A 14,631-nucleotide genomic window follows, 5' to 3' on the forward strand; every position below is an offset into this window, starting at 1 on the left:
AATCAGCTCACACATGGGCCATTCCTGTCTTTTCATTTTCTGTTTTCCACGGTAAATTTTTTTTTTTGTCTTTTTGCTATTTCTTGGGCTGCTCCTGCGGCATATGGAGATTCCCAGGCTAGGAGTCTAATCAGAGCTGTAGCTGCCAGCCTATGCCAGAGCCACAGCAATGCGGGATCCGAGCCGCGTCTGCAACCTACACCACAGCTCACGGCAACGCCGGATCGTTAACCCACTGAGCAAGGGCAGGGATCTAACCCTCAACCTCATGGTTCCTAGTCGGATTCGTTAACCACTGTGCCACAACAGGAACTCCCCACGGTAAATTTTTAAATGAAAATGTTTTTGCTTTTTTTGGGGGGGTGGGGCTCTTCCATGGCTTGTGGAGGTTCCTAGGCTAGGGGTCCAATAGGAGCTGTAGCTTCCAGCCTATACCACAGCCACAGCAATGCAGGATCCAAGCTGCATCTTCAACCTACACCACAGCTCATGGCAGCACCAGATCCTTAATCCACTGAGCAAGGCCAGGGATCGAACCTGCAACCTCATGGACCCTAGCCAGGTTCGTTGACCGCTGAGCCAGAAAGGGAACTCCATAAAAATAATTTTAAATGAAGGAGATTTACAGGTCAATTGATTAAATTGGAGGTAGAAACTAAAACATGTAAGTTCTAGAGAGTCTTATTTGCCCTTTAAAGTTTAAAGGCTGTATTTTTAACCAGTACAGCCTGTTAGTTAGTTGATGAATCAGAACATTGACCTTCCCCTCCCCTCTCCATCCTTGCAGAAGTACCTAGGCTGGTCTTTCCCGTGATCCGTATCATCACTCACCTGTTGTCTTTTATCTTCTCTTGCGTCTCTCTCCCGCTCCCCCACTCTTCTTGTAGCCCTAATATAAGAGGGAAATATAATTACATATAAGTATTCTATTATCGGTATCTACTGAATAGTTCACTATTTTACCTTTTTCAGTTGTCAGGTGTGACTGCAGAAAAGATAGGGAGATTGATTTGTATTTCTTTCTTTAAAAATGAAACTGCTATTTCATTGAAAGTGGTTCCTCTCAAAATATGAATCTCTTTTACGGGACGTCAGTTGTGGTTAATAGAAAGTATTCTGTGTTGGACTAGAGAATATACCTGGAGCAATAGTCGAGAAGAGCCTTCTTTTATTGTTAAATGCCTCCCCCCACACACACCCAGTGTGGGGAAGCTCTAGACTAGGATTTTGCCCCCTGCCCCCTGCGCTCAGCTGAGGGCTTCTGCCCCTAACATCTCTGAATTTTGGCAAGAACCACGCCGGGGGCGGGGGGGGGGGGGGTGTGTGTAGAAGAGGCACTGCCCTTGAACTTGCATCTACCTTTGCTGCATTCAAGCTCCGCAACCTTAGGCAGGTCCTGTGAATCTCGTTCCCTGCGGTAAAAGGAGGGCGACGTCACTGAGCTTGCAGCATTGGGGCATTGGCGTGAGGCTCCAGGGAGAGGGGCTGTGCAGGGGCTCAGCTTGGGTCCTGCCTTCCCTGGACCAGGGGTACCTGAGCCAAGAATCGCTCTGGGCCAGAGACATGACCTACAGAGGAGGGGGCAGGGGGCAGAGAGCATCACTCAGGCTTTTCCAGATTTCAAGGATTGCCTTGCTTCTGGATGCTGTCTTAGGGCGAAGCCCTAGCAAAGGGGACATGAGGCTCCATCCGCCCCCCACCTGATCACTCCCAGTTCCTCACAGTGGGGCAGAGGCCCACAAGGAGCAGGGAGACTTGATCTTCACGGCCCCAGGAGCCTCAGCTGAGATGTGCGGCCAGCCCTCTTGGTCCCAACAGTGAGACAGCACCGGTGCCCACTTCCCCTGGCTGGGGCATCAGATTGAGGGTGTGGTGAGAGGCCTGATTCCGGTAGAAGCCAGGGTGCGTGTGTATGTGTGTGCGTGTGGGTGGGGGAGCCGCGTCACCAAAGGGAACCGAAAGAAGCCCCATGTAAGTGGCGGGGAGAGTCAACGGAGATCCAGCAGCTGGACCAGACTCCCTCCCAGCTCTGGCTCTGCCCCTTCAAAGCAGGCCTGGGCCAGTCACAGCTGCGACTGTCCCCAACCCTCCTTTCCAGGAGCCCCATCCCCTCAGTCTGGGCTGTCGTGGTTCCCTAGGCTGGCCTGTGCCTCGAATGCCTGGATTTCTGGGGACATGTTGGCGAGACACTGGGCTCTGGAATCCAGCAGGGCTGAGTCACACCCTGGCTGTACCACTTGGAAATTGCGTGACCTTGAGCAAACCTCACACTCCCTTGGAACCCCCATTTCCCACCTGTAATACGAGAGTGATGACATCACTGTCACAGATGGGCTCAGAGACCTAAATTCAACAACTGCTCAGGGAACATCCCGTACGTGCCAGGAAAAAGTGTCGAATAAAAGTCAGCTTTGTCTAGGAGTTTCCTCCATGGAGCAGCTCAGGTTGCTGCGGAGGTGTGGGTTCCGTCCCCCACGCGGTGCAGTGGAATTCCCATCATGGCTCCATGGTTAATGAATCCGACTACGAACATGAGGTTGCGGGTTCGATCCCTGGCCTCCCTTAGTGGGTTAAGGATCCGGCGATGCCCTGAGCTGTGGTGTAGGTTACAGACGCGACTCAGATCCCGAGTTGCTGTGGCTGTGGTGTAGGCCGGCGGCTGCAGCTCCGATTGGACCCCTAGCCTGGGAACTTCCATATGCCGTGGGAGCGGCCCTAGAAAAAGGCAAAAAGACCAAAAAAAACCAAAACAAACCAAAAAAAAGATCTAGCATCGTCTTAGCTGTGGCTCCGTTTCAATCCCTGGCCTGGGAACTTCCACACTCTGTGGGTGCGGCCATAAAAAAGGGGAAGAAAAGTCAATTTTCTCTGAACACAGCTGCCCTCCTGGAGCTTCCATTCTATGGGATGAGGTAGAAAGTACACGCTTCAGTAGCAAATGGGGGGGGTACAACTCATGGGTCGTCCAACAGGCTGAGCAGAGGCCCCTCAGGATCTAACTTAGGGTTTAAAACAGCCACTCTGGCTCCTATCTGTAAAGTGTATAAGACCGCATCTGACATGTGAAAGTGGCAGCTTTATTACCGATGCCCAGGACACCACAGCCGAGGCTTCTTCCTTCCCCTTTCTCACTAGATGCTGCCTCCTCAGAGCGTTCTGGGCTGGGAGCTGGAAGTCCCTCGCTCGGCCAGCACTGCCACCCAGACACCTCTAAAGCTCACATTCCGCCCCCGACCCTAATCTGCACTCTTTCGATCGCCACAAATGACCCGAGGCCCAGGAAGCTAGGCGGTCCCCCTGGTCCCTCCCAGGCCCTGGCTCTCTGCCCCCTTGGCCTTGATAAGAACAGACTCTACGTCCCTTTCCCTTCGTGGTCAGCCCCTCTCCTCGCCCTGATCTTCTGCAGTCTGGCTCCCACCCCTTTCCCGTGGATTCTGCTCTGGACCTTGGACCCACACCTTCAGCATCCCTAAAACCTTGGCCATGCCTCAGAAACCCCAGTCTCTGCGTCTCTTTCTCACTTGAACTCTCAGATGCTGGGGTTTCCCTATGGCCTGGGTTTCTCACCATCCCCTGTAAATAAATGCCCTGAGATTCCGCTCCTAGCTCAGCTCAGCCTCTTAGCAGCCTCCTCTACCCTGCACTGCCTCGCCCCTGCCCTGTCTCTCAGTGCTGACATCAGTGGTCCCTCTGCTGAGTCTTCTCCCACTTGTACCTTCCACCTCGACGCCAGGATGCCTCACCCAGACCCTCATCCCCACACCCCACACCCGAGTGCAGCTGCACTTGGTCCGTTTCAGACGCTCCTAAAATCTGCTTAGCTCAGGGTTTCGCTCAAACCACTTCCCTCCCCACTACTGGGCCGTGTCAAGGAAGGGGCCAGGGCCTGCATCCTTCCTGCCTGTCTGAAGGACTCACTATATAGAGCACACGGCACCTGACAAGGAGGAAAAGAAAGGGGAGGAAGTGCCACCTGGAACTACAGGCGTCCGGGGCTCCTGCAGTGGGAATGGCGGGGCTCCTGTTTTGTGAAGATAGAGGCCTCCCTGGTCCCACATGAACCAGCTGTGGATTTCAGCATCTTCTCTTGTCCCAAACAGACAGACCTGGTTGAAGCCCTGAGTCCAAGGGTGTTCCCCCTGGGGAGAGGGGTCCCATCCAGACACATAAGGCCCACCCATCATTGCTGTGGGATGCAGGGGGCCCTGTGGCTTCCCAGCCAGATCCATCTCAAGTCCCTGCAGCTTAGAACTAGGGCTTGAGATCCTCCCTGGGGCAGGATCCTCTAAGGGGGGAAAGGAAAGGGGGCTTCGCTGTGTCCAGGATGTCAGGGTCAGCCCAAGGGCACATGCCGGTAGGGGGGGGGCCTCTCCTCAGCTCACATCTGGACCTCAGGATGGTGGAGAGATGACAGCCACCTGGGATGGGAGGGGACTCGGGACAGGTCTGGGAGTCCAGAGGAGGCGCTGTCTGGCCTGGAGTAGCTGAGGTGTAAAGTTATGAGGGTGGGGTGGAGGGGGGCAGGGGGCATGATATGCACCCCACGTGGCCTCTCAACCCTTCACCTTGTGGGGGGGGGGTGTCCCAGCTGCTCCTCTCTGGCCTCCTTAGAGGCAGGCAGGGTGGGGGTTGTGGCCTGAACATTTTGTGTGTGTGTGTGTGCGTGTGTGTGCGTGTGCCGCTCACACATTTGTGTGGTATTAGGTAGGGGAAGGAGGACGGGGGCTGGTAGCCAATAGAGCTACGGGGATGAGTGTTAGTCTTCTGCCAGCCAGGTACCCCGAGCCAGTGCTACTACCCTGCAGGGGCCAGGCCTGGCAGCCCTCGATGGGGCAACCCCAGGCTGTGCTGCTGCTTCTGTAGCCTCTGATGCTGGGGCAGAAAGTCAAGAGAGCAGAGAGCCCTGAGGGCTGAAGGACGACGGGTTAGGGGGCTCCTAGAGCAGGACCACTCTGCTCTCTTGGGCCCCCCTAGGGAAGAGGGGATGTCAGGCCCTGCTGGAGGGGAGTCTGGGGGCGTTCTTACAAGACCAGCGTCCTGGAATCTCAGTGTTTCACACTTCTCCAAGCCAGGGGCCAGCTGGAGCTCTGAGGCCCACCCAGGTCCCTGTGCCGGGCAGACTGGGGCCATAAGCACACTGGTGGGCATGCAGGATCCAGGCTTCTCCACTGATCTGAGGACCACGTCACCCCTAGTTCTCCAGCTTTCCTCCTCCCTCTCTCCTGGAACAGTGCTTCCAAAGCTGCGGGGAGGCTGACATGCCCCGACAGCTGGTTCACAGGCCTTCACTGGGGTCAGAGGCAGAAGAAGGAGGCACCTGTTCAGGTAGGAAAGAGCTTATGGGGGCTTCCTCATCGCCACTCGACTCACTCTGAAGGCTTTGCTTTGCAGTAGCAGGTCACACGAGTGCCCAAAAAGACTGGGCAAGAGAGCAGTAACCCAGGGATGCTGGGTCCACCTAGAACTCAGCCATCTAGAGAGCAAGTGTGCTCAATCCTGCATTCTCACTGCAGCTGGGGGCCATGGGGTCAGGGAAGAGCATAGGCAGCCGGCCTCGGCAGAGGGACAGCCCATCCCAAGCTGTGGAGAAGAGCCAGGAGTTGCATCGCCAGACTGGTTAAGGCCCTATTGGAAAGGGTCGTGGTGTTCTGGAGGGGACAGGCCACTTGCTGGGCTGGCCGGAGGAGCAAGCACAACTAATGGGTCCCTAAAACAGGCAGGACGCTGCTAAACACTTTGCATGCATTACTGCATTTCACTGTCGCAACCAGCCCCTGTGACGTGGGTATCATTAGTCTGTATCACATTTACAAAGACGTGAGCTGAGTAACCCTGCGAACCCGAACAAGTTTCTCAGCTTACTCATTTGTATTCTTAGCATTATCTTTGGCGCTCCTTGGCTTGAAGAAGCATCACCCGGATCTCCATCTTCACACGCTGTTCTTCCTTGTGTGCATGTCTCTGGGTCCAAGTTCCCTTTTTTATTGTCTTTTTTTTGTCTTTTCTAGGGCTGCACCCACGGCATATGGAGGTTCCCAGGCTAGGGGTTGAATCGGAGCTGCAGCTGCGGGCCTAGCCACAGCCACAGCAACGCGGGATCTGAGCCTCTCTCTATGACCTACACCACATTCCCGGCAATGCCAGATTCTTAACCCACTGAGCAAGGCCAGGGATCGAACCCACAACTTCATGGTTCCTAGTAGGATTTGTTAACCACTGAGCCGTGATGGGAACTCCACAAGTTCCCTTTTTTAATAAGGACATCAGTCGTATCAGATTAGGTCCCACCTCCATGACCTCATTTTAACTAATTACATCTGCAGAGACCCTATTTCTGAAATAAGGCCACATGCGGAGGTACTGGGGGCTAGTACTTTAACACATGAGTTTCGGAGGGACGAATTCAAGCCGTAAGAGTATTTAAAATTTAACCTACTCTCATTTGGTTCTCACAACAAGTGTTCAAGACAGGGATATGTATTATCTTCATTTTATTTATTATTTTTTTCTTTTTCTGCCACACCTACGGTATATGGAAATTCCTGGGCCAGGGATTGAATCCAAGCTGTCGCTGCAACCTATGCTGCAATCCAGCTGGGGCAATGCTGGATCCTTAACCAGTGCACCACAGTGGAAGCTCCTATCTTCATTTTATAGGTGAAGACACTGAATTTCAGAAAGATTAGGCAATTTAACAGCAACTGGTAGGGAGTTCCCCTCGTGGTGCAGTGGAAACAAATCTGACTGAGAACCGTGAGGTTGCGGGTTGGATCCCTGGCCTCGCTCAGTGGGTTGAGGATCCAGCATTGCCGTGAGCGGTGGTATAGGTCTCAGACGCGGCTTGGATCTGGCATTGCTGTGGCTGTGGTGTAGGCTGGCAGCTGTAGCTCCAATTGGACCCCTAGCCTAGGAGCCTCCATATGCCGTGGGTGCAGCCCTAAAAACAAAAAACAAACAAAAAAAAACCCCACAGTAACTAGTAAAATGAAGCACTGGAATTTGAATCTGACCATGAGTGATACTTGATCACTTTAGGGTCAGGTAGACCTGGGTTCAAGTCCTAGCTGTGTGACGTTGGGCAAGGCGTTCAGCCTCTCTGAGTTTCAGTGTCCTTGTTTGTAGAAGGGGTTGATACTGTACTGTCAGCAGCGAAGAACTGCTGTTCAGCAGTCGGGGTGCGATCTAGGCCAGTGCCTGGCATGCAATAGCAGTGAAAACACTTTAAATATAGCAGTAGCCACTCCTCAGGGCACATCCTGTGTTCTGGTGTTTCTGGGTGGCTGCCTCGCTATGGCCAGCTGTCCTTACTGAGTCCCCTGGGCAGAAAGAGCCAGGAAGACATGTAGATCCCACGCTCTGCCCGTCCAGAGTTCCCTGGGTCTAGCTCCCCACCTCAGGCTGCCCAGCCATCATGCCCTCCACTCTTCCCCTGCACTGGGTGGGGAGATGGAGCTGGCTGGTAGGGAACCTTCTTTGTTAAGCTCAGGGCCGTGGGGTGTTGTCTGTATAGAAAATATGGCCTTGGGTTTCCTGTCGTGGCTTAGTGGTTAACGAATCCGACTAGGAACCATGAGATTGGGAGTTCAGTTCCTGGCCACGCTCAGTGGGTTAAGGATCTGGCATTGCCGGGAACTGTGGTGTAGATTGAAGACATGGCTCGGATCCGGTGTTGCTATGGCTGTGGCGTAAGCCGGCGGCTACAGCTCCGATTCGACCCCTAGCCTGGGAACCTCCATATGCCATGGGTGTGGCCCTAAAAAGACAAAAGACAAAAAAGAAAAAGAAACGAAAGTACAGCCTGTATATGTGCCAGCAAATGATGGTGGCCCCTGAGAAAGGCTGCTCACTCAACCTCAGACACAGGCCCAGGAGAAATCAGCATCAGAAAGCAGAGCTGGGTTGGTGGATGGAGCAACATGGGGAGGGGGTGACCACAAAGAGGCAGCATGAAGTGATGGGAAGTGTTCTCTAAACTGCTCTGATTGTGGTGGGAGTTACACAACTCTCTGCATTTGCCAAAACTCAGAACTGTGAACTAAAAAGAAGGAATTTTAATGTATGTGAGTTAAAAATAAAGAAAAATTTTAAAAGCAATTCAGAAGATCCAAATTCTAGGAGTTCCCTGGTGGCTCAGGGGGCTAAGGATCTGGCATTGTCACTGCTGTGGCGTGCATTCATCCTTGGCCCTGGAGCTTCTTGGGCCTGAGCCAAAAAAAAAAAAAAAAAAAAAATTCCAGGGAGTTCCTGTTGTGGCTCAGCAGGTTATGAACCCAATCAGTATCCATGCGGGTTTGATCCCTGGCCTCGCTCAGTGGATTAAGAGCACATCTGGGGCCCATGGTTACCATAGGCTTCAGCCAAGAACAGCAAGTATCCCAGCTATTCCAGGTAGGAGTTTCTAAATGAATGAATGAATGATAAATTCAAAACGGGATGAGCAATAGAATGAATGGGTATGGGCCCCTCCCTAGGGCACAAAGAACAAGGTGGATCATTTTTCCCAGAATTCCTACCTTTCCAAGGTTTAAGGACTACGTCCTAAGTCCTCACTTTGGGGCCCTACACGGGAGCCTCGGCAAGAGAAGCGGAGGCCCTGGGCCCGGCAGGATGGGAGCAGGGTTGGCCGTCAGCTCCTGTGGAATCTGCAGGATGAAAGCCCTTGCTCCTCCCCCCTTTTCCTGGAGACCTCCTCAGGGGCTGCCTCCCTTCCCCAAGCCCCACCCTGCTCCCCAGGCCCAGCCTTCCCCACCTGGGCCACTCAGGGTCATAGGCCGGGTTCACAGGGCTCAGTCAGGCGGTGGTGCTGCAGGGGAGGGGAGGCACGGCAGGGTGGAGTCCAAGGGACCTGTCACCATGATGAATATCATGTGCACATCTGCAGAGCAGCAGCCAAGCTCCCCAGAGCGGGCCTCCTGGTGGGAGGAGCAGAGCCCGGCCTTTGACCTGTTCACACTCTCAGAGTGCCTGGGGAGGAAGGGCTGGTGGCAGCTGATGGGAAAAAGGAGGACAGCCACCATTCCCAACTGATCCCTGCCCCCTCAGCCTGTTGATCCTTGGGGAATGAGGGGAATTGTGGACCCACTCAGGGGTCTACACTGGGAAGTGTTCAAGGTGCAGGACGAGCAGCAGGGGCAGTGACCAGGGGAGCCTGACCACAGGGCTATCCATAAGTCAAGCCTGGACCTTAGAACATTTGTTTTCCTGAATCTGTACACCTGTCCTCACTCATAAAATCTGAGGTGATCCTGAGGGTAGTGCAACCATCAGAGGTGCAGCCTTGGGAGTTCCCGTTGTGGCTCAGCAGGTCACCAACCTGACTGGTATCCATGAGGATGTGGGTTTGATGCTTTGCCATACTCAGGGGGTGAAGGACCCTGCGTTGCTGTGAGCTTCGGTGTAGGTCGCAGGCAAGGCTCGGATTCCTTGTTGCTGTGGCTGTGGTATAGACAGGCAGTTGCAGCTCCCATTTGCCCCCTAGCCTGGGAACCTCCATATGCCCATGGGTTCAGCCCTAAAAAGCAAAAAAGACCAAAACAAACAAAAATGTGCAGCCTCTGGGTCGCTCACTGGGGCCACCCTGTGGCCATCTCAATGCCTCATTCCGCCCTCCTGTGGCCCGACCTGTCGTCCAAGACCACCGTCTTCAGACAGCTTTCCTGCCCACACACTCTGCCCAGGACCTTTCCTGGGGACAGCTTACCTGGATGGGACAGGAAAACAGTAAGCTGTCCACAGGTAAGCCCTAGAGTAACCACTAAGAAAATAAGCAAAAATATAGTGTAAAAAAAAATCATTAAAGGAACACTTAAAATGTTATACTAGGAAAAAAATACTCACTAATGCAAAAGAAAGCAGTCTAGGAGAAATAGAGAAACAAAAAAAATTTATATTTATATATATATATATATACACACACACACAATTTGCTTTTTACGGCCACACCCTTGGCGTATGGAGGTTCCCAGGCTAGGGGTCCAATCGGAGCTGCAACCACCAGCCTATGCCACAGCCACAGCAATGCAGGATCCTTAACCCATGGAGCAAGGCCAGGGATCGAACCCGAGTCCTCATAGATATTAGTTGGGTTCATTACCACTGGATTACAATGGGAATTCCCCCATATATTTGGAAAACAAGTAAAATGACAAAACAAACACAACTATATTAGTAAAGTGAATGGATTAAACCATCCAACCAAAGGCAGAGATCATCAGACCCCAGTTTTCAAAACAGGATCCAACTCAGAGTTCCCTGGTAACCTAGCGGTTAAGGATCAGGGGTTGTCACTGCTGTAGCTTGTGTCACTGCTGTGGCACGAGTTTGATCCCTAGCCTAGGAACTTCCACGTGTTGTGGGTGTGGCCAGAAAAAGAAAGTCAGATAATAGTAGTGTTATCCAAGATGCAGAGAAATTGGAGCCCTCATATATTGCTTGTGGGAATGGGAAATGGTATAGCCACTTTGGAAAACAACTTGGCAGCTCCCCAGAAGGCTAAAAAAAAAAAAGAGTTACCATGGGATACAGCAATTCCACTCGCAGTTATATACCCGAGAGAAATTAAAGCACATGCCCTCACAAAAACTTGCACACGAACATGCATAGCGGCATTATTCGCAGTAGCCAAAAAGTGGAAGCAACCCAAATGTCTATCAACTGATCACGGACAAGTATGGTCCATGTATACAATGGAATATTACTCGGCAATGGAAAGGAATGAAGTACAGATACATGGTCCAACATGGATAAAGCTTGAAAACATGCTAAGTGAAAGGCCAGACACAAAGGACTACCTAGAGGAGAGGTCCAGAACAGGCAAATTCATAGAGGAAAAAGTGTAGATGAGATGTTGCCTAGGGCTGGAGGATGGATGATGGTAGGAAATAAGGGTGAAAGCTGAAGGGTATAGGGTTTCTTTTGGAGTGATAAATTGTTTTAAAATTATTATTTTTATTATTATTTGGTTGCTCTGTGGCACATGGAAGTTTCCGGGCCAAGGAAAGATCTGAGCCGCAGTTGTGACCTGTGCCATAGCTGCAACCCTGCCAGATCCTTAATCTACTGTGCCCCATGGGGATCGAACTTGTGACCCAGGACTCCAGAGATGCCTCTGATCCCATTGTGCCACAGCAGAAACTCTTAAAATGTTCCCAAATTGATTGCAGTGATGATTGCCCAACTCTATGAATATACCAAACTATTGAGTCGCACACCTTAAACTGGTGAATTTATGGTGCGTGAATTATATCTCAATAAAGCTGCTGCCCACCCCGCCACGAAACAAACAGGAATTTGAGGTCCCTGCTGGGTGGGACCAGAGGACATCTGGTCTCTCAAGATAGTCCCAGGTGTGGTTTTGGCCCCCTGGCCTCCAACCCCTTGTCATCTGAGCCCCTCTCTTCATATTACCTGGAAGGAACTGCTGCTCTTCCTCCCTCAGCCCCTAAGACCTCGTTTATCTCAAAACTTTGGGGTGGGGCTATGGGGCTAGGTGAGATGAGGCCCCTGGCCAGAGTGGCCGTGGCCATGGCAAGTCTTGGCCCAGACTCCTGCCAGATTGTCCCTCTGGCCAGCCTTCCTCAAAAGACGTGCATGAGCTCAGAGCCTGACTGCAAAGGGAGCCAAGAGAATGGCGGAAGGGTGCTGGGCTAACCCAAGGCAGGGGCCCTGGGCAAGGGAAGGCAATGCCCCCCTGCTCATCCAGCCCCTCAGAACCACAGACAGAGTTGGGCCAGGCCTTGCCTTTATTAGGGTAGGAATCCCTGGGCCCCAAACCAGCAACAGAAGGGTAGGGGCCAAAGGCTCCTCTGAGACCCAGTCCCCCATCCAATCCTTGGATTTTGCAATGGGATTGAGATGGTGGGAGGGGAGTCCCCTGAGTGTGCCCATGTGTGATACCTGCCAAGCAACCCTCATGGCCATACCATGGGATTAGAGGAGGGGAGGGGCAGAGCTGGCAAAACTGACCTGCCCGTGGGGTGTTCCCAGCCCAGTGAGAAATGGACAGCGCGCCTGCGTCTTGCAGCTAAGTGAAGACCCAGCGCTGCCGGGGAAGGGCTGTGGAGAAGCAGAAGTTCCCAGTGTGCAAAAAAGCCATGGGCGGTGGGAAGGAACAGGGTTAGGAGTCAGAGCTGGGGTGAAGCCCCAGTTCCTCTGTTCTCCAGCTGAGTGACGTTGGCTGAGCTGCTTAATCTCCCCGAGCCCATTTCCTTACTCAGCAGATGGGACCATCAGAGCACCTCCCTCCTGGAGCTGTTGTCAGCATGAATTCTGATAATCCACGTGACCCTGGCCTGTGGCTGGCTCCCACAGAGCACTCCCAGCACAGCGACTGTCACTGCCGTTTGGGGGCGGGGCCTGGAGCCGAGGCTGCCACCTAGGGCTGTGTGCTGGACAGCTCTAGGGGGCCTCATTCACATCATAGCCTTTGTGGATCTACTACAGAACTTTCCCAGCCAATGGAAGGACATATGCTGTCTGGAGAAGCTGCGCGTTTCACTCATTTGCACAAAATTGCCTTATAGTCTGGCTGTGCACCGCAGGGTACTGTAGCCTCTCGCTACATAGGGTCATTTCTATTAAAATGAATGAGAATTAAAGATAATTAAAAATTCAGATCCTCAGTTGCACGAACCATATTACAGGGACTCTCTGGCCTCGTGGGACTGTGGTATTGGACAGGGCAGATCTAGATCATGCCCATCATCGCAGAAAGTTCTTAGACGGTGCTGCTCTAAGGGGTGGTGCTGCCCAGAACCACCAGAGGAGGCTTTGTGGAGGCTTGAGAGCAGGTTGTGAGGAATGGGAAGAAGAAATGGGTGGGAAAAAGAGGAAATTGCAGGCAGGAAGCCACACATATCGCCTCTCCTTTTGCCCCACTCTCTTAGCTTCTCCAAGCCCTAAGGAGATTCCTAGGAGTCAGTCTCTGGGGAAAAGAAAGTCAGAAAAGAGATTGAGGAGGGAGTTCCCACTGCGGCTCAGAGGTAACGAACCCGACTAGCATCCATGAGGATGCAGATTCGTTCCATGGCCTCGCTCAGTGGGTTAAGGATCTGGCATTGCCGTGAGCTGTGGTGTAGGTCTCAGACGTGGCTGAGATCCCGCGTGGCTGAGGTTGAGGTGTAGGCCAGCGGCTACAGTTCTGATTCGACCCCTAGCCTCAGGAGTCTCCATATGCCGCAGTGTGGCCCTAAAAAGACCAAAAAAAAAAAAAAAAAGAAAGCAAAGAGATTGGGGAAGCCCCAGGTTCTCCAATGGGCCCAGGGCAGAGTGGCAAGCTCCCCACCAGACTGGAGAACCTTGTGGCTTGGAGGTCCCTGTGTGGTGCCTGGAAAATTTTGTCGACATCTCCCTCCAGGCCCTGGCTCTGCTTCAAGGTTCAGATATGCGGTCTGATTGCATTGGTGTCTCTTTGCCAAAAACAAAACAAAACTAAACAAACAAAATGTACATGCACATCGTAAAATCCCAGCAGGTTCCATCCAACAAGATATATTGAGTTCCAACTGTGACATTCACTCGTGAGCAGTGACAGTCAAGTGTGTGGACTTAAGTGGGCAGGCTGCAGCTTGGCACAGTCCCTGGAACACAGTGAGGCAGACCCTGCAGGCATTTTAAGGGGTAAAGAAGGTCCTTCCTGGAAGGGAGCTGGGGGCTTCGTAACTCTGAATTAGGTGGGGGGCAGCCAGCTGTGGAATTAGAATCTCAGATCTGTGATAAACAAGACGTCCCTCTGATCAGCTGCTCAGCCGGGGCAGCCTTTGCCTGGGGTGAACAATGTTGTGAGTGGGAAGAAAGGGTCCTGGGGGAATAAGGAGGTGGAGATGGGAGCCTCCGCAAGAGGTGCCTCGGGGGCAAGTTGGTGACTAGCCGGGGCAGGTGGAGAAGGGGCTGGGATCCTGCATAGCCTGTTCCCAAATACCACGTCCAATTGAAGTCACGCGGTGCACACATGCTTGCATGCGGTTATGTGGGCCAGGTGAAGGGTTTGGATGAGCCGACCTTGTTCCCACCCATCACAGCGAGAGGGAGTGATGGGCAAGGTGAGGGCTGGAGCAGGTGGAGTGATGGCTTCGCCTTGATACCTTCCCGTCGCTTATTCATTTGTTACAACTGGCGTGACTTGAAAGCTATTAAATGAAGTGAAAAATGTGATCATGGACTAAGCCCTTCTCTCCCTCCCCGCTCCCAGCAGCCTTTGCTTCCAGCCGCCAGCTCCAGAGAGAAAACCAACCTGCTGCCGTGAACCGTGCAACTTGAAGGAAGTGAGCAAGGGGAAGTAACCTATGCTGGGGTCCCCTGTGCACCAGGTGCCACGCACGTGTCAGGCACACATCCTGGGCTCCTTGCCTCATTGGGTTCTCCCAGCCTACAGTCGCAGTTACTGCTTCCTTTATGGATGGAAGATTTTTGGCCTAGGGAGGTAGAGTAATTTAGGGAAATATGTAATAAGGTTAGCATCTCGGCCAAGGGCCCAGGAGAAAAGAGGATTCCCCTGGAAAGGGTGTAGCCGAGGAGAACAGAAAGAGGTCCTTTTCAAATCTGCAGATACAGTTAAGAGAATCAATAAGGATGCTGATGACCGGGGACTAAGAGTAGCAGGGAACCACTGGGCTGAGCCGATTAGGGGACGGA

The 14,631-nt window shown here is 52.7% G+C and overlaps 1 protein-coding gene across 1 annotated transcript in view; it reads left to right on the top strand.

Annotated features, from left to right (window-relative positions):
• KCP (kielin cysteine rich BMP regulator) overlaps positions 1-14,631 on the top strand; it is a 52,479-nt gene that overhangs the window by 2,654 nt on the left and 35,194 nt on the right. The window lies entirely within an intron of this gene.

Source organism: Phacochoerus africanus, chromosome 16 (genome assembly GCF_016906955.1).
Source record: "Phacochoerus africanus isolate WHEZ1 chromosome 16, ROS_Pafr_v1, whole genome shotgun sequence".
Taxonomy (NCBI): domain Eukaryota; kingdom Metazoa; phylum Chordata; class Mammalia; order Artiodactyla; family Suidae; genus Phacochoerus; species Phacochoerus africanus.